Raw genomic sequence first — 19,666 nt, 5'->3', positions numbered from 1 at the left:
TGAGAAGATGGAAAGATTGCTATGACCTGGAACTTTGCAGAGGGAGTTGGGGAGCTGAGCCCTGATGGACGAGGAGAAATGATATGAAGTCTTTGCTGTAGACTGAGAATTGCACTTTGGTTAATTTGCTTAGCATGCTGATGTAAATGGTATCTTTTAGGTGATTATTTTAATACCATGTGAGGTTTGTTATCAAGAAGTATGCCTAGTAACAGTTACAAAGTTCAGTTAGAAGCTCATTCATGATGACTGCTCAGAGTTCATTGTCAGCTCACCTAAGAACACTCCTGAATCAAGAGGTTTTGATCACTCTAAGGGATCAAAGGAGGCTCATAGGATTGATTTCACTGGCTCTTTGCTTCGTTTAGATCTTACAGAGTTGCCTTCTCTGAACAGTGATACCCTCTTAGGAAGCGGGGCTCAGGATTTGGAAAGACCTTAAGGCAACTTGTCTGTGGGATGTTGGATGTCACATAGCTCAGCAGGATTGTGGGAGGTTCAGTTATTAATAAAAGGGCTACAAGAGGCCTTCACTTGAGACACAGAAGGGTTTATTCCACAAACCCCAGCCATCCAGTAGACTTAAAATTCCACACAAAATGGACACAGCAGATGTTCCTGGTCCTGGCTGCTGGAGGTGTTGAGTGGCAAATGAACAAACAAACTGCAGGGAGGGGGGTGGAGTGGCCACCCCAGTCCTGTCTCTCAGGGCTTAGAGGGATAATTTTTTTTCCTTCCTCCATTTGAAAATATAAACACTTTATAAACAGTTGTCACTTTTTGACTTTTAAAGATTCACAGTCTTTTCCTTTTGTTTACTTTGATTACCCTTGAAATAAGCTGCGACCGAAAGAGTAAAAGAAAAAAAATTCATCCTCATTTTTCAAAAAGAGGAGTCTGTTCATTACCACGGTACACAGGAAACCCTCAGACTCCAAGGCTGCCACAGTCCAGGCCCAGGTTTTTAATTTTTTTTGCCCCAAACCCTTTCTCTGGACAGCTCGGATAATGTGAGTTACCAGCCTGAAGACCAGATGCTGAATGCTCATCTAATTTCCATAATTAAAACTCTTTACAAGGCAAATTTCAGAGCTGCCTTAAATTCTGGAAAGTGCAAATAAATTTAATAGATTTACATGTCCTTGGACCTTGTTCGCTGAAAATCTCACTGCCACTTTTGAGAATGCTGCTGCATGTCCACACCAGGGGCAGCCTTCTCTCCTCTCAATGGTCTTCTCTGATCTGCCCTTCCAGGGCCACAGGGCTTCAACTGAGATGTCAGAGGAGGACACCAGGGAGATACCTTGGCGATATCATGAGATCTTCGTTGTACTGATGCTTTGAAAATTCCATCTTTTGGTGAAAATACCACATAGACACCTGTCCCAATAATTAGTATGTGGATTTTCATTCTAACAATGGAGTTAAGAAATATATGAATGTTTCTGGTTCCAAAAGTAATATACTCTTCCTTTGTGATGATAGGACCACACTGTATCTTGATTTTGATAGAACTTACACAAATCCATACACTGGATAAAATTATCCCCTGCCACAATGCGTGTTAAAAAAAATGGTGAAAACTGAATAAGATACATAGCCTAGTTGACAGTAATGTTTCTGTTCATTTTCTAATTTTGATATAAACTAATATAAGGTACCACTGTTGGAATAAGCTGAAGGAAATGTACACAGATTACTGTTTTTACAAATAAAATGAGTATAATTCTTTCAAAGGAAAAGATTTTAAAGTAATGTATTTTCTTACTGTAAAAGCTTTCTAAATTACAAAAATATGAAACATTGAATATAAGAATCCCACCCCCACTATTAATAAAAATGAGATCACAGTGCCTTACAGCCTGTCTTTTCACTTAAAAGTGTGATTTGGAGTTGATACGGTGGAACATGCCTGTAATCCCAGCAATTGAGGAGGGTAAATGCAGGAGGATTGCGTGTTTGAGGCCAATTTCAGCAACTTAGCAAGATGCCCAGAAACTTAGCAAGATCCTATCTCAAAATAAAAGAATTAAAAAGGGCTGGAGATGCAGCTTAGTAGTAAAGCAACCCTGAGTTCAATCCCCAGCACATTTCCTCCTCCACAACCCAAAAAAAGAAAAGTATGATTTTGGGATATTTCCAGTTCTGTCCATGTATATCTCCAACACTTCTTTTGAATGGCCATATAGTTTGGCTCCACTTGTAGGAATATCCCATGATTGTTTTCATCTGGTTTTGTATTGGTCATTTCTAAACTTTCCTGGTGCAACCAGTGTTGCTGAAGGTTATCCTTGAGCATCTGTATCTTAGTCCGCCCATGGAAGGATGTCTGCAAATAAACTCCTAGAAGTAGATTTTGCAAGATTGAAGAAAGTATGTGTTTTCCATTCTGATGGCAACTGCTAGACCTCTAGATTGCTGCTTTGCCCCAGTACCATGGGGGACACATTGTGTATGCAACAACATGGCTCTGCTGGTTACCCTCCAAAGAGGTAGTGCCTATTTATATTCCCACCAATGATGAATGAGTATTTATTTTCTTATCCAGATATTAATTGGATCTTACCCATTCAATAAAAAAAGATTCTGTGCCAAATTTATGAGTTGAAAAAAAAAACATTGTTGTACTTCTTTAAACAATAATGAAACATTTTCTCATGTTTATTGGCTATTTATATTTCATCTGTGAATTGTTTGTTTATTTTATTTGCTAAATATTTGCAGTTCCCAAAGTGTATGCCAAATTTTAAATTTTGGGGAGAAGCACAGTGACACTTGCCATCTGTCAGATGATATGTGAACTACTGACTTGAAGTAATTTAGAGTTAACAACTCTAAATTATACTACATTCCTTTTGATAGTAGTAAAACTGAGTATTTGATAGTTACTGTAATAAAAAGCAAGAGCCATGAGAAATCAACATGGAACAGAAATTAAAGTGGTACAATCTAATGATTCTAAGGCTTGGGCAGTTATGAAATATCCAATAGGCACACAGGTCCCATGAGTTAAGTATTGTGGTTATTTAAGAATGAAGTGATACACATACGTTCTTTTAACTTTTATGTGTCACTTTTTAAAACAACCATTACTTTGTAAGGGCATAAATACTTATTGGGTTGTTTGGATATACCTACTTAATGAAACTATTAGGTATTTCCTTTGGCCAAGAGAGCACCATGAAAATATTATTGAGGTACTGAACGGGCTATGAACTGAAAAACTCTTGGAATCCTTGCCATATTTAACTTTAATTTTGTTATTGATAAGGAATTGGCAAATATTTCCCCCAGTTTTTATCTTCACTCTTGAATATTCACAGTAGATTTTGGTATGCAGAAGTTCTTAGTGCTTTTTACACATCCATACATCCTTTGTATCCATCATGGCTTCTTCTTTTGTGTGTCTGTGTGGAGTGCTATGGATTGAACCTAGTGCCGCTCTACCTCTGAGCCACTCCCCAGCCCTTTTTATTTTGTATTTTAAGATAAGGTCTTCTAAATTGCTGACAATACCCTTGAACTTGTGATCCTCCTGCCTCAGCCTCCCCAGTAGCTGGAATTACAGAGGTGTGCCACCACACCCAGCTTCTTCATAAAAACCCTTTTTACCTGAATATTATAAAACATTTTTTCTCTAGCATTTTTATACTTTCTTTTTTTACATTGGACTCTTTTTTTCTATCTATCTGGAATTTACCTCAGTTCAAGGCTTTAGGTAGTTTTCCAATTATATTATTTCTCAAAGGACTGGTTGGTTGTTTTAGTATTTTTTTCTTGAATGAATCAGTCTTTTCTCTACAGGCTGAATGTCATTTTTATCATGTATTCTATTTCTATATGCAGAATTTCCAGCAAGTTTATCTCTGGACCTTGTGTTTTCTATCTTATAGCACTTATATTTTTTCCACTTAAACTTCAGTTATTTATGCACATTTCTTATTTCCTTCACAAGATCATAGCTCTTTATTAATTTCATCTTTGTATTTTACATACATTTTACTGTTTTTTCTTTTCTTCCCTCTCTGAATATTTTAAACTTCATATTGTAGAAAACTTTAAGTGTATACAAGTAATATAATTAATCCCAGTGTATCCATCACTCAGTTTCAACAGTGATCAATTATTGACTAATTTCCTTTCATTTATTCTTCTATCCACTTACCCCCTCCTGCATTGCTGTGTTGTTTGTTTTTTGGAGGGAGCGGGTACTAAGGATTGAACCCAGGGAACTTGACCACTGAACCATATCCCCAGCCCTTTTGTGTATGTTATTTGGGGACAGGGTCTCACTGAGCTGCTTAGCGCCTCGCTATTGCTGAGGCTGGCTTTGAACTTGAAATCTGCCTACCTCAGCTTCCCAAGCTACTGGGATTACAGATGTGAGCCATGGCACCCAGCTCTGTGTTTGTTTTGACTGAACAAATTCTTATTTTTCATTAATTAATAAGTTTGCTACATCAAAGAGTTCCTTACAGATCTCAGTACTATCTTTAAGGAATCTCAATAGTTGAAGATCCAGATAGACAGAAAAGTTAAATTAGCCAGTATAGAAAAGGGTTCTCCTAAGGAATCTAAACAGAGCCTTATTTTGCAAATAAATATAACTTAATTTTTTATACATATTTTCTCATAAGTGAAATTAGAAATTCTTTGGTTAGAACCAATTTTATGTCAGTGTAGGGGCCTTTGACACTACTGCTGGGTGACAAGACTCCTGATTGTGTTTAAAAATTGAAACATCAGGCCAGAGGTGATCCAAGATAAATATATACTCACTCTATAAAGCTGATAGGTTGTCAGGAATGGGGAATCATCTCCTGTGGCCATAGAACAGGTTTTATGCAATAGAGAATGTACAGGAAGTGAAACCAGAAAGGTTAGTTGAATCTTCAATTCCCAGTAAGTTCTTGAGAAGATTGAAAGTCATTGACAGATTTTGAACTTGGGAGTGATACCTCTGAGCTTGGCTTTAGAACTTCTGACAGCTGTGTGTAAAATCTGTGTGGGAGAGGGGGAGACCTGCCAGATTAGGTTGTTCTCATCATCTAGGTACAAGGTCTTTTGGATTCTGAACAGGACTGTGGGAATGTTCTGGAAAGGAGTGGTAGATTTGAGACACAAAGTGATTTGCTCAGTTCTCACAGAGATGGTATTTTTGTACATTTTAGTCCTTAAAGATATTTATGGCCTATTTCCTACAATTCTCTTCCCCCAGCCAGAGTTAGGTAGGAAGTAATTACACTTTGTAATTAGTGTCCTCTTCCTGGTAGCATCAAGATAATATAGTGAAGTCATCTTTTTGGAACTTACCAAGACCTTCCTAAGGATGTGGTCTCATCTGGTAGACAGGGAGCAACCACTTGAAATGCTTCCCGGCCTGCCCTCTGGCGAAGGGTTCAGTTGGTGGGTGAGTGTGGGTGGCACATGTCCACTAAGTCATTCTTCTAGGGAATAACTGGACCAAGGGGCTCCAGTTTCTTAAGGTTCTGTCTGTAGCCCACACTGACCCTCAAGACTGGTAATAGTTGGTCTGTCAATGAAAAATAGGACATTGAGCTCTCTGTTCTTGTGACATAGGCAGGTACATATGCCTTGTAAGCATTGCCCTGAATTTGGAAGTCTGTAGCAAGATGGGTGCTCCTGAGAAAACACAGTTGGGCTGGGATTTGATTGATATGCCTGAAGCAGAAAGCAAATCCTAACCCACCTTGTTATGATTAGAAATGATATATAGGTTAGACAACTTTTTTCTCTCTTGCTTTCCCATCTCCTCCACACACACACATGCAAGCACAGATCTGCCTTTTAAATGACTTTTGCTGTATCCGTTTCCCAGCAGTTATGTGATTAGGCATGTTTCTGTGAATTAGAAAGTTTAGATCCCTCCTTCAGCCTCCCCCCACTCCCAGCTTGCAATCTGACTTACAGCCATAAAATACTTCTGCCTGCCTGCCTGCCTTTAGTTCTGTTTGTATGAATTAAGTCGACAGGATAAATATTCACATTCCCAACTACAGGCTGAAACAATGTTTGCCTGTTCTGCCCAGTGAGTCGAGAAAAAAAGGGGGCCTGACATCACCCTATACTGTACAATCCCGGCATAGATCATTTATTTAAGTCCCTGAAAAAATACAGATGTTTTACCAGCCGAAATAAAACCCTGTGTAAACACTGAGTTTGGAAAAATGAAGCACTGACTTAGCTGGGGGGTTAGAGCAAAGCAGAGAGAAGAGGCAGAAAGGTAGAGACAGGACTTTTATACTTGGCTGAATGTGATAGGGTCAGAAGTACGCACTCACAGTCTGCATGCTGCAAAAGGAAAAGATTGAATTTGCTTTTAAGAAAATACAGTTCCAAAAGTGGAGAGACTGGTTGATCTCGAAGAGTCTGGGATTGCTAGTGGTTCCAGTTCATTCACTCCATAGAGATCTAGCCTTTGAAATGAGAATCTCTTTTCTTACTGGCATTAGCCTTTTTCATGGCCTATCTCACTGTCCTGTTATTGCTGGATCCTGCTGGTTTCTGGAGCTCAGCTGCTGTTGATTTTATAAGGGGGAAAATTGCCTGGAAGCCATGCTTGGTGAAGAGGAAAACCCATCTCAGCGTTACATTCCCAAACAGCCATATATCATCTTGATCTTGTCTAACACAAGTCACTATTTTAGTCCAGCAGCATAAACCAGACATATTTTACTGGTGCAGTGTGAGTTTTTTCAGGGAACTGCCTCATGACTCCTTTTAAGCCTGTGGCATTTATTCAGAGAACCTTATATTTTGCTCTCTGGAGTTGCTTTTAAGATCTTGTACTCCCCAAGTGGACCCTGAGCTTTGCACAGATGCCTGGGCCCTCTCTGTTTAGAGTTGGGGTGGGGTTGGGGACAGAGGGTAACCACTTCTAGGTTCTCCACATGGAGTTTCATTGAGCCTTGTGTCTTAGGGGCAAGAAATCCAGCACATTCTCTGGCCCTCTTCTGCATTTCCTGCTTCTTCAGTGACCACCCCTCTCCAAGGCAGGGCTGACCGTCCCATGCCTGTGATAGTCATGGGCAGTGCTGTTGGTCTTCTGTACTTTTGGTCTCTTTGTGACTGGGCATAAAGCAACAAAGCTTTTCTTTGTTTTCTTTTGCTGACAACTCTAAGTCTACCCCTCACCCTTCTCCGAGGGGCATGCTGTAGCTAGGGGGGTAATAACTATCTGTTCTCTGTTTGTTCTGATGTGATTATTAATTGAGCTTTCTTTCCTCACAGAAGAATTCCTGGTTTTGCCCTAATTAGAGCAGCCATAACCTTGATGTTCCCAGCCAGACTCTTTAAGTCCCCTCCCTCATTCTCAGACCTGTTGTGTATTCTCTTATGAACCTGGTCCTGAAAGATGACCCTGGTTCACCAGCTGCCCCTCAGCTCCATGTCCACAGCAGTTGTCAAGCCCTACTTTGCAGCCCCCAGAAGAATGGATCCTTTCCTCTGAATCCACTGCTGCTGGAGTTGAGATAGGGTGGGTGAGATGGGAAAGTTGCAAAATGAGAGCCCTGCTCAGGCCAGGTAGCTAAGTGAGCCAAGACGGGCAGTGAGGATAAACTCATGGCCCTCTCTGTCCACACTTTGCTCAGCCACAGCCAGGTGACTGTCAGCCAGCAAGAAGGTGGGCCAGCTACAGCTAGATCTTTTGACTTTCCAAAAGAACTGGGGAATCAGGATGATTTTGATGTGATCTCCCAATTCATAAATGTTGGTTTAAAAGTACTGTATGGGCCAAGTAAAGCCTCAGCCCACAGACTGTTGGCCTTGAGCCCTGTTTTCAATGCGCCCATCTCTTGTCTAGACTCTTGCTGTGGTCCTGGCCCTCCACACCTTACCCCCGCTCCCAGTGACTTTTCCTCTCCAGGTCACAGCTCCCCCACTGAAGTGCTCTCCGAAGAGGCCTCTGCTGTCCACAGGGCAATGCTCATCCCAGCAGGTTACCTTTAAGTACTTTCTCAGTCTGACCCCACCACCCTCTGCACACCCTGGCTGTGCTCTTGTCACACAGGATGCTTGCTGTCTCCCAAGCTGTATAAACATGTATGTTTTTTAATGACTAGACTATTTTCAAGAATAATTTTAGATTTATCAAAAAATCAAATTGATAGTATTGGAAGTTCCCATATATTCCTCTCCTCCCTGGACACCCCAGTTTTCTCGTATTATTAATATCTTCATTAGAGTGGTACATCCGTTACAGCTAATGAACCAATATTGATAATCATTATTAACCAAAGTCCATAGTTTATGTTAAGATTCACTCTTTCTGTTGGCAATGCCAATATTTTGATACCATTTAAAATCTTTTTTGTCACAGTGGCATGCACCTGTAATCCCAGGGGTTCAGGAGGCTGAGGTAGGAGGATCAGAAGTTTAAAGCCAGCCTTAGCAAGTTTGGTGAGGCCCTAAGCAATTTAGCAAGACTGTGTCTCAAAATAAAAAATAAAAAGGGCTGGGAATGTAGCTTAGTGCATAAGCACTTCTGGGTTTAATCCCTGGTACCAAAAATAAATAAATAAATAAAAAGATATAAAATAAAAGAGAAAGTGATGGTCACACAGCTGTGCAAACCAGCAATTTAGAAGGCTGAGACAGGAGGAGCAAAAGTTGGAGGCCAGCCTGGGCAACTTAGTGAGACGCTGTTTCAAAGTAAAAATCAGAAGGTCTGAGGATATAGTTCAGTGGTAGAGCACCCCTTAAGTTCAGTCCCCAGTGTCACCAAACAACAACAAGAAACCCCACCAAACTTCTCAGAGTTCTCATGTGTGTTCAGTTCATCACCCTCCACCTTGGGTCTAGCAGCTTTGGATTTTCTGTGCTTGGTTCAGGACAGTGTGGGATACAGGCTGTTTGCAAATTATCCCAGGCCTGGGCTCAACCATGCTCTTAGCCCAGAAGTTCTTCTGGATCAGAACTGTAGGCAAGAGGGAAAAGGAGAAGGAGTAGCCTTGCCTCTGGCAGCCTTAAGAGCTGGTGGACAAATGACCTTTCAGGTTGGAGCTGCCTGGTATGCCTGGATCTCACTGTAGATCCCAGTTCCAGAGGCCTGGCCGTATGCCTGGACCTCACACCAAAAGATGGCCTCTTTTTCCTTGAACCCAACACTAAATGTCATGTGAAGGTGGTTGTGTGTTCAAATATTTTCATTAATTTTCTTAAAGAGAAAATATTATCTAAAAGTCACTAACTTACTAATACATTTGCTTTTAAAACTTTTCTTTCCTCTCCCCTTCCTCTGTTTTTCTCCTCCTTGTCTTTTCTACTCCATTTCCTCTGTGACTGCTCCTATTCTGTGCTTCATTTATATTACTCTGTCACTCTGCTTGCTTCTTTCTGCAAGTTCTTCTAAGTGTATCTCTCTCTCCATTTGACCCATGGAAACAGATCACTCTCCCTTCCTGATGAATAACCAGGATCACAATTGTTGTCTGGTTTGTGCCCAGAGTAACAGAACTGATGGGCCTGTAGGCTGATTTTCCTAAGCCAGAGCTACCAAGCGTTTCAAAAACAGTCTTGTTTTTGCCAAGCAAGGTGAGCAAATATAGGACTAAGTTTAAACATCCATCAGGAGTTATTTTTGAAGTGATTGCTTCTAAATGAGAAGCATTTGAAAATCTCACAGCTTTCTTTACAAGTAAATTCTAAAGTCATGTATTTTGCTGGTGTCTGCTGATTAATTACAATCCTGTGACACCATGAAAAGCCCTGGTGGTTGGTTTTGTGCAGCTGTGGAGAAAAGAAAGCAAGGCCCAGTGACTGTGCCATCTCTTTCAGGACAGTGGGGATTGAGGCTGAGGGAGGTATTTTTCCTTCTGGCAGTTACCACATAAGAACAAAAGCCCCAGCCAGACCCACTTCTGCAGACTCCAGGCCGGGTGGTTTGGGTCCCTGCGGGGGTGTGGTGAGGGAGCGACATCTGATCTGTTGCTTCTGAAATAACAGATCCTTTATTAGAGAAAGCATTTCCAGTCTCCAAACTGGGACTGTGTGCATTCTTCTATACAGTTAATTCTGTTTCCGAAAAAAAAAATAGTAGTAACATATAGCAGAGTAATCAAAACTTACTTTGATTCTCCAAACAGAATGTGCTCAGCATGTATTTCTTGGTAGTGATTGCAGATGTCTGACCCCAGAATACCTGGCAGGTCACCCAGCAAGGTTCTGACAGCTCTGGGGGGGGTTTATTTGTTTGTTGTGGTTTTTTTTTTGGCGGGGGGGGGACTGGGAATTGAACCCAGGAGCATTCTACCTTTGAGCTATATCCCTAGACCCTTTTATTTTATTTTGAGATAGGGTCTCCTTAAATTTCCCTGTCTGGCCTTGAACTTATGATCCTCCTATTTCAGCCTTCCTAGTTCCTGGGGTTATAGGGGTGTACCGCTGTTCCTGACCTGATCTATTTTATCTTGGCCTCTCACATTTCTTGTTACTCCTTTCCATATTGAACTCTCAATTATTTTACTACCGTGAGCCCAACCCCTTGTTGGCAGATGGGAAAGAAGAAAAAGTTGATTCTGTTTACTTAGAAAAAATTATCTGCAGCTCCAGCAAAGGATCTGAATAGGGAAAGAAAATACCATTAAAATAGGCTTCAAAGTTCTTGGTGCATTTATCTCTTCTTGCTTTCCTACACCCACCCACCTCTTCCCCTGGATTTAGATAAGGGAGCTGAGACCAAGGATTTCTCTGACATGTATCTTTCTCCTTGGCACTGGCTAAGGTCAAAGACTCTTGCCCACCCCTTATTCTCTTTCATTCCCTGCAGATTTGTACTCCTCTCAGAGGCTTCATGGATGTCATTGCTGAGTGTGAATTGAGCACACACACTTGCACTTGGCCTTAGTCACTTATCTGTTGGAACTATGGCCATCATTCTAAATATAGGCACAACAGGACCTGCTTTGCTCTGTTTAACTCTAGTGTATTATGTCATGTAAGGCTGGGGGTTACACATCTGCATTGTTGTCCCCACTTCTGACCCCTAAGGATAGATCTGCTAAACATATATAAAATTATATATATGATTTTAATTTACATATATGTATATATATAATTTTAATCCACATATCATTATTCAATATTTGCAAGGCAAGCATTTTTTGTGCCTGCTCTTTTACTCAAAACTATTCTGATGAACCCACAGAGTTAACCAGCTTGGACACTCAAAATTATTTTTCCTATAGGAAGACTGACTTGAAAATGCACATTTTATTTTCATGTAAAACTACTGACATATTTGTGTTTCTTTGCTGATATAAATGATAGATTGTTTCTAATAATAAATTTTTGTGTGGTCACAGAATAGTCCCCAATTTTTGGAATTGTGTGAGAGACACAGAGCACAACTATGGGTCAAGGCCGCAGGTTTGACCCTCCTCCAAAATCCACATGCTTTTCTGCAGAGAGCAGCACCACATTCTGCAGGTGTCTGTTTTCTCCAAGGGGAGTATTTGGAGGAAACCTAAAGGGAGGAACTGAGCATTTAGGAAAGATACATTTTCACAGCAGGATGTTGCTTTTTCTCTCTCTTGGCTTAGGTTTTTCATTTGTTGAAAGCCTACACAGACTCCAATCACCGAACGAGTTCAGATTTTCTTCAGGAACTGACTGACATCACTGTTTGTACCAAAGCCAAACTCTGGCTGGCCAAGAGGTATGTTAAAACCCCACATTAGCAAAGAGTTTTTGGGGTTAGCAGCACATTCGAAAGTTGCCATTATCTACTTGTGGAGAGTTTTAAAAGTCATTGGCATGAGTTTTCTAAACTTACTGGAGTATGTATCCTTGTAGAACTTTAGGTTGTAGTAAAGAAAGAAGAAAAATATTTTTCTGATGATTTTTCTAAAATTGCTGAGTTACTAGGAGGGCATGTGATATGGATTTTAAAAAAAGTCTATGTAGTTTTTTTTTCTTTAATATCTTTATTTATTTATTTTTTATGTGGTGCTGAGGATCGAGCCCAACGCCTCACACATGTGAGGCAAGCGCTCTACCACTGAGCTACAGCCTCAGCCCCTGAGCTACAGCCCCAGCCCATAATATGGATTTTTACTGCCCACCAAGTAGCTAATACCCATTATGTGCCCTGTGTTAGAAATAAACAGTGAAAGACAGTGATTCTCTCAATCATGTGCTACAAACTCTTAAGTACCCTGGCAGCTCACAGCTGTGGGATTGATGTCAGACTTGAGCAGCACTGAGGCTCAGAGAGATATCCTAGGGCAAGGATAGGAACGGGAGAGGGAAGTTGCCGTTTTCAGGTGGGCACTAGGATAGCTTGACAGTGCAAGGCAAAGAAGGGGGCTACTTTTTTTTTTTTTTTCATCCTTGCCGTTGTTCATTTATTTTAGAACTTAGAACTTTTTGTATGTGAAAGATGAAGGAATAAAAAGAATTCTGCATTTAATATACATGAAGGGTTGTCTGTAACACTGTGTTCAAATGTATGTTGGTGTACCTGATACTGGTAGGACGGTAAGTGCCCAGCGACTGGGTCCAGAGGAGACCCACACACTTCCTCACCACATTCCATACTGCAGTCTGTTGAAAGAGCAGCCTCTCTTCTTTATTTTTTTAAAAAATGTGCTTATTTTTTACTTTCGTTAAGTCCCCCACCTTATATGGCAAATCAAGTAATGAGTGACATGAGGCCCACAGATCATTTTGGTCCAAGAAAATATTGTTAAGCAAAGGCTCCAGGCCAACTTTTGTCTTAGGAGAGGTGGGGATACACAGAGAAAAGTTGTTCTGGCTTTAAGGGCCACCAGAGGTAAAAGAAACAAAAAGTAGGTTGCTAGTTCCTAGATACTGGGGGTGGAGAGAATGAGGAGCTTCTAGTTAATGGAGGTAGAGTTTTAGTTTTACCAGATGAAAAGAATTCTAGAGATTAGATGCACAACAGTATAAATGCACTTAACCCCACTGAGCTATACACTTAAAAATTTTTAAGATGGCAATTTTTATATTATATTTTGTTATGATTTTTAAAAATTGAATGACAAACATTGAAATCATAAAGCCTTTTACCATATCACTCCTTCAAGCTTTTCATTGTTTTGATATTTTGTGATAATTCTTAGCTTTTATTCCCTTGTGCAACCTCAAAACTAAAATATTTTGCCAGTTTTCAAATGAAGAACATCTTTGAAAACATCATTCGTTGAAGGCAGCATATTTCTGTCACCTGAATAATCAGTCATTAAGTTTACCTAACCATTATTTTATTGCTGGCCATTTAGTTTGTGTCCCATATTTTAGTGTTTTAAATAGTGTTTCAGTGAAAATCTTTGTGGTGATTGTGTGCGTGTAAACGTGATTGTCTCATGCTTGATTTCCAGAAGTGGAATAAGTTGATTGGGAGACACAAAAATGTTGAAAGGTCTTGATATCAGTGCTAGATTGTTTTCCAGAAGGAAAATTTCAGCTCATCTTTCCACCAACAATGCTGTGGCAGACCTCTACGAAAATTTTAATAAGGATTTTTAAAATTAAAATTAGGTTAAGGAAACTTTTCCTTTTTGAATGCCTACTTTTCTCTGTATGAGGAGATTAGTATATGTTATTTCAAGAACTCTCCTCAGAACTTTCTTAGTATAAGAAATCAAACCCTGTGTGTACAGCACCCAGTTTAGTTAGCCTTTCACCTTGGCCTCAGTTAACAGTTAAGTCAGACAAGCATGGGTAAATTTTTCTTTCAATTTTTGCTTCCTGCATCACAGCACAGTCACTGCTATACTTGCGAAGTATTGTGTTTTATTTGATCTGCCTAAGAAGGGGTCTTCCCCCAAGCTCTGCACAAAGTACTGCTCAGCAATGGGCATACAGCACTTTTAGCCAGAGGGGTCAAACTGTCAGTGCATTTGGATCACGTTGAACATACATGTACTTTGTTCGGCTTGTACAGGATTTAATTTTCTTTCTTTCTTTCTTTCTTTCTTTCTTTCTTTCTTTCTTTCTTTCTTTCTTTCATCTTCTGATCAAGAAATTTCACAATAAATCAAGATATTCAACTTTTTTGAAAAACTAGAAGATCTGGCAACGTCAGACCCCTGTTGCCACCTGGTCTTAGTTTGCCAGAGCTCTCTGGATGGAGCATGCTCTTCATGCATTACCACTGTCCCCACCATTGCTCCCTGCTGAGCTCTCTTGGAAATAGGAATTTGTAACTATCAGTGTTGGCATTTATCAAGTACCAGGTTGGCTGATGGTCAGTTTTTACTCCAGGCAGTAATTCTTAGTGCATGTTAGAATTGTCTAGATAGAGTTTTTAAAACCTATGCCAGGCCCCACCCCAGAGGGTTTGTGTGTGTGTGTGGGGGGGGCTGTATACCAGAGATTGGACTCGATGGCACTCAACCACTGAGCCACATCCCCAGCCCTATTTTTGTATTTTTATTTAGAGACAGGGTCTCACTGACTTAGTGCCTATCCTTTGCTGAGGCTGGCTTTGAACTCATGATCCTCCTGCCTCAGCCTCCCAAGCTCTGGGATTATAGGCATGTGCCACCAGCCCAGCTAGAGTTTTTGATTTAGATGTTTTGTTTCCTTTGCCCTCAGAAGTGTCATTTAACGCTGATGGATACTCTGGTATGGTGGTTATCCTGGCAACTGTGGCACATTTTCATTTTTTGGGTGAAGTTTGAATAGAGGGGACTATAGCTATGTCACTTCATTTGATGATTTAGTCAACTTTTTCATGGCTGTGCCCAAAACACCTAACAATTAGAGGAGGAAAATTTATTTTGTGGCTCACGGTTTCTGTGGTCTCATTCCACAGATAGGTTCCTAGGCGAGGCAGATGTCAGGGGAAACTAGTTAGGACAGGACACCAGGAAGCAGAGAGCAGCTCTCCTCACCAGATACAAACCCCAAAGGCATGTCTGACCCCAAAGATCCACCTCCTCCAACCACACCCTACCAGCCCACAACTCACTTAATTTCTATGAGGGGATTAGTTTGCTAATTAGTTAAATGTTCTTATCATCCTATCATTCACCTCTAAACTGTCATGCATTCTCACACATGAGCTTTCAAGGGGACACCAATATCTAACCCGTAACATTCAATAAACTATTTCTTAAGCCCTGCCATATGCCATGCTGTATCAAACACTGTGCCTGGTTATTAAAACCACTACTTCATTGTAAAGAGGGCAGAAAATTAGAGTTTTCTGAAGTATACTCATAGACCTGGAATTTTAGATCTAGAAAAACCATGCAGCTTATTGTCATCCACTCCCAGCACCATGCACGTGGAAAACTATAGCCACGGAGGTTGGGGACTTGTCCATTTCCCCCAGCTGGCCTGGAGTAAGATCCTCCTGACTACTGCTAGTATTGTTGGGGACCAATCTCCCAGCTCTTTGTGGGACTCACTCCTCTGGGCCACACTGCCTTCATCTGTCAAGATACAGTTTTTATATCAAGGCTTTGAAGAGCCAATAACTTCAGCATCTGCTAGAACAGTACTTCTCAGGGGAAAAAAGAAGAAGAAGAAAAAGAAGTGTCCATGAATCCCCTGGAGATCTTGTTAAAATGGAGACCCTCATTGACTAGGTCTGGGGTGGGGCCTGGAAGCCTGCATTTTTTTTACTAGTTCCTATGTGATTGACTCCACTGCTGCTGGGACTCAGTAAATACTTTGAGGAGCAAGGGCCAGCCCCTTTGATGGTCCAGCCCGAGGTTAGAAATACTACCACCCTTATGCTCTCGTTCCCCAGGGATTGGGGCTGCAACTGGGAGCTCAGGAGAAGGCCGAGTTTACTTAAGGTGTCCACCCAGCATTCTCTCCTCACCCACCTGAGATAACCTGCACTGAGGAGCTGCCTGGCATGAGTGCTGTCAAGTCACATTCCCTGGTCCAGGTAGCCATCCCTGTGTCCTCAGTGCCTGGGATAGGACCAGTGTTTTGTTGGCATGCAGTGAGCAGTTATCATTTTGGAAACTAACAGTCTGATACTGTGGTAGAAAAAACAGCCTCTCAGGAATACAAGAATTACAAGAATGGGTCCCAAGGTTACTAGGAAAGCAAGCTTGGGAATAAATTTTTGAATAAAATAGTGTTCATGAAGGGAAGAGATGATGGCAGGGAGCTAATGTTTGCCAAAGACCTAATGATTTGCTACCCTGCATTAAGTCTAATTTACTATCCCAAGTTAATTCTAAATTGCAGGCTGTGTATGTACCGTGTGATCCAGCTACTTCCTCAGAGCTTTCCCCCAGTGCTCCTCACCCTTCTTTGCGCCCCTCATCTATTTCTTCTCCCCAGGACATATGCTTCCAGCCACCTTCTGGTCTCCTCCCCTGGCCACCCCTTATCCACACTCCCATCTCTTCTTCCTTTTCTGTTACTTACCAGTCCCTGCAAGCTGAGTGGTATGCCCCTTGAGAGCATGTGGATTTAAATGCCTAAGGAAAACATGCTTATAGACAGAGCCAGGCTTGCTTTTGTGTGGCAATCCTGGTTCTTCCCTAAGGGGTCTGTGGCCAGCTGCAGAAAATCTGGTTTGGAATTCTGTTTTGCTCTCCAGCAGCTGAAGACAGCATTTATTTTCTAACCACCAGATTTATTCACACAAGAGATTCACTTCCCAGGCAGAAATACTGGGGCTTACATCTGATTTCACCTTTCCAAATCTGTCCTGCCTCCCAGACCCTTTCCTTCCCCAAGAAAGAGGTCCTTCTTTCACAACAGCTTGAAATAAAGAGAGGCTGAACCCTCTGCCAAGCTCAGGTTGCTGTTTCACTTCCATGCCACTTCTGAGAATCCCTTCCAGGAGGGTTGTTAAAATATTCAGATGGTGTGGCATTTTAAGGCTATCATTTGTGGTCCCTGCCAAAACTTTCAGGGAAGCAAGTCTCAACAGGGACGGTTAGTCACACAGCAAGTTTCCAGGCATTGCTGGTGGTTGTGTTTTGCTTTTTAGTTTCCTTTCTCTGTCTCTCTCTGCACACCACCCCTCACCCATCAACAGCCTGGGCTCATAGTCTGGGTAAAATCAGTTAAAACTGATCAGTATGTTAAACTGAGACTTTGAGCAAGTTGCCCAAGGTCAAATCTTCTTCATATCACAATGAGAAACATAAAATCCTTTTATACAACTGCACTCCAAGAATTCACCCCCAGTAGTGCCCTCAAATTTTTAAAATATAGAAAATCTGTAGCCCTAACCTGGAAATTATAATTTATTCAATAGAAGGCTCAGAAACATCTTCCTCCCCTTGTAGCTGTTGGCTCACTGGGGTCTTGTTGCTGGAAAATTTGGACAATTTTGTCATTGTCTAGCTCACAAGGAGTGCTGCCTTAGTGTCCTGAGCACATTCTCATAATGTTATGTGAAGCCCTCATGCAGTGGGATACTTTTTTCCCTTTGGCATGTAACTTGTTCCATCTTTTGAGTAAATCAGCACATTCCTTACTTTCATTGAGCCTTTCCTGGTGAACTAAAGTCAATTCAGATGCACAGACAGAACAAAGCAAGGTAGTAGGCAGAGTGGGGAGTTGAAAGGTGAGCAATGAGTCTGTGTTTGAAAAACCATGTGAGTAGGACAGGTACAGATTTAATTAGCTATGAACAAGTAAGAATTTAGTAAATATTGGAATGAGTCAAAGTGTGTTACAGGAGCTGGGAAGGGAGAAATAAGTGCCAGCTCATAGGGGTAGAGGTGCCCAGGAAGTCTTCTAGGAGGCAGGGGAAGTTTTTAAAGGCTAGGGGAGAGGTAGTTATTAGATAAAGTAATCTTAGATTGGATAATGAGGAAGGTGATGCTGGGATGGAGCCTGGCACTAAGATCTCATTGCCCAGATACAAAGAAGGAATCTTGGAATAGAGCTGAGCATTGGTGACCAGCACATTAGGCATGTATAATGGAGCCGTAATAGGGCCTCAGTTGTCAGAATTGAGGTGAGAAGAGAGCTTATTCCTATGAAATAATTAACCAACAGTGGAGCACAAATAAAAGTATATAGAATAAGTACAAGAGGTTGGGGGTGGGCAACGAGTGTGAACTGAGATGGGGAAGACTTTCTGGGGGAGGTAGGTATTGAGCTGGGCCTTAGAGCAAGGGTCTGATTTGGAAATGCCAGAAGCAATGCCGAAAGAGCAGGTCCTGAGGGGGAGCATACAGCAAGTGTAGTGTGGCATACTGCAGGCAGTGCACGTCAGTCTGTTGTGGGCCGCAGGGAGATAAAGGTGAAGAAGAGGTGCTGTGCTTAGGGAGCAGTGCAAGATTTGATACAAGACCCATTGTGTCAGCCCTTAAGTGTCAGCCAGAGGAGTGTGGCCAAGGGTGAAGAGGAAGTACTAAGCTCAGGCAGATACTGGTGAGAGGATGCTGTGTGTGCTTACATGGAACCCGCCCAGAGAGGCTTTAAGGCTTTCCAGCCCCACATTGGTCAACAGAATTTCCATTCTTTCCTGGTGATCAACCAGAAGCTCCCTAGTAGCAGTCTACCCACTTCCTGTCTTGGTCACCTGGAAGTCCTTGTCTTCTGCTTGGGCCAGTAGTCATGGAAATAGAGACACTTGTATGTACCCAAGACCACATCGTTTTTGTCTTCCTAAGCTTGCTAATACGACCATAGAACCTTAGAATTTATAGCAGGAAAGGGAATTTAGAGTCACTTAACCCAGTGGAATTCTTTCTTCAAACAGAAACTTTTGTGGAAATTCAAGATGGGAGATGTTGAAGATAGTAGAGGTGGTAAATACAGTTTAAGCTGGGATCGGGGCCAGGAGACCCACCTTCATGACTTCCTTCCTATTGGAAGCTTCAGAAGGGACTAAGAGAAGCACTCCAACTCCCTATTAATAAAAAAAAGTCTAATCCAAACTGATATTTGCAGAAGAGGTGATTAGACACGGGGTGGGGGTGGGGGCAGGTGTGGCTGGCCCAAGAGGTGGCTCAAGTTATTGTAATGTAAATAGCAACTTTGCTTTTTTGCTATTTGACTTGCTTCCCTCTCCTGCTTCCTGATCATCCTTTTAGAAAATCCTGCAACCCTGTGCCCCAGAGCTGCCTGGGGTCCTCCCTCAGTAGTTGCCCTTGCTGGCTAGGGCACTCGGCATCAGTCCTCTTTGCCATCAAAATAGCTATTCCAGATATTCTTTCCTTAGAAATCCACTCACAGGGGCTGTTGCTGGGGCTCAGCAGCAGCTTTCACCTAGCACATGCAAGGCGCTGGGTTTGATCCTCAGTACCACCAAAAAATAAATAAATAAAATAAAAATATTAGGAAAAAAAAAGAATGAAATCCACTCACAGCTGGTTGACTACCACTGGATCTGACCAGCTAGTCGTGCCAACAGGTTCTGAGTTCTAACGTGAGAGTAAGTTAGTTCTCCTGGGTTGCACAGTTGTTTGCAGCAGTGATCCTTTGGAGATAGTACATTTTATGAAGTTAGTAACTGACCAAGGCTTTCTAGCAGTGTGAAGACCTGGTTGGAACATGTCCCTGCCCTCATTTTGAGCTGACTCAGCCCCAATATGTTTTTTCTGAGTGGCCAGGCTTTAGGCTACCTTCAGAAGGGCTTGTGGGGAACGTGGACTGTTCTTATGTGAATGGGCCAAGGGAGCAGCTTGGAGAGGGGCCCTCCTCAGCTCCCTGTTCTCTCCCTCCTTCAGCTACCCCTGCTGCCCAGCCT

This window comes from Urocitellus parryii, unplaced genomic scaffold, assembly GCF_045843805.1.
Source record: "Urocitellus parryii isolate mUroPar1 unplaced genomic scaffold, mUroPar1.hap1 Scaffold_40, whole genome shotgun sequence".
In the NCBI taxonomy this organism is placed as follows: Eukaryota; Metazoa; Chordata; class Mammalia; order Rodentia; family Sciuridae; genus Urocitellus; species Urocitellus parryii.
Note: the sequence above shows the minus strand (reverse complement) of the source record.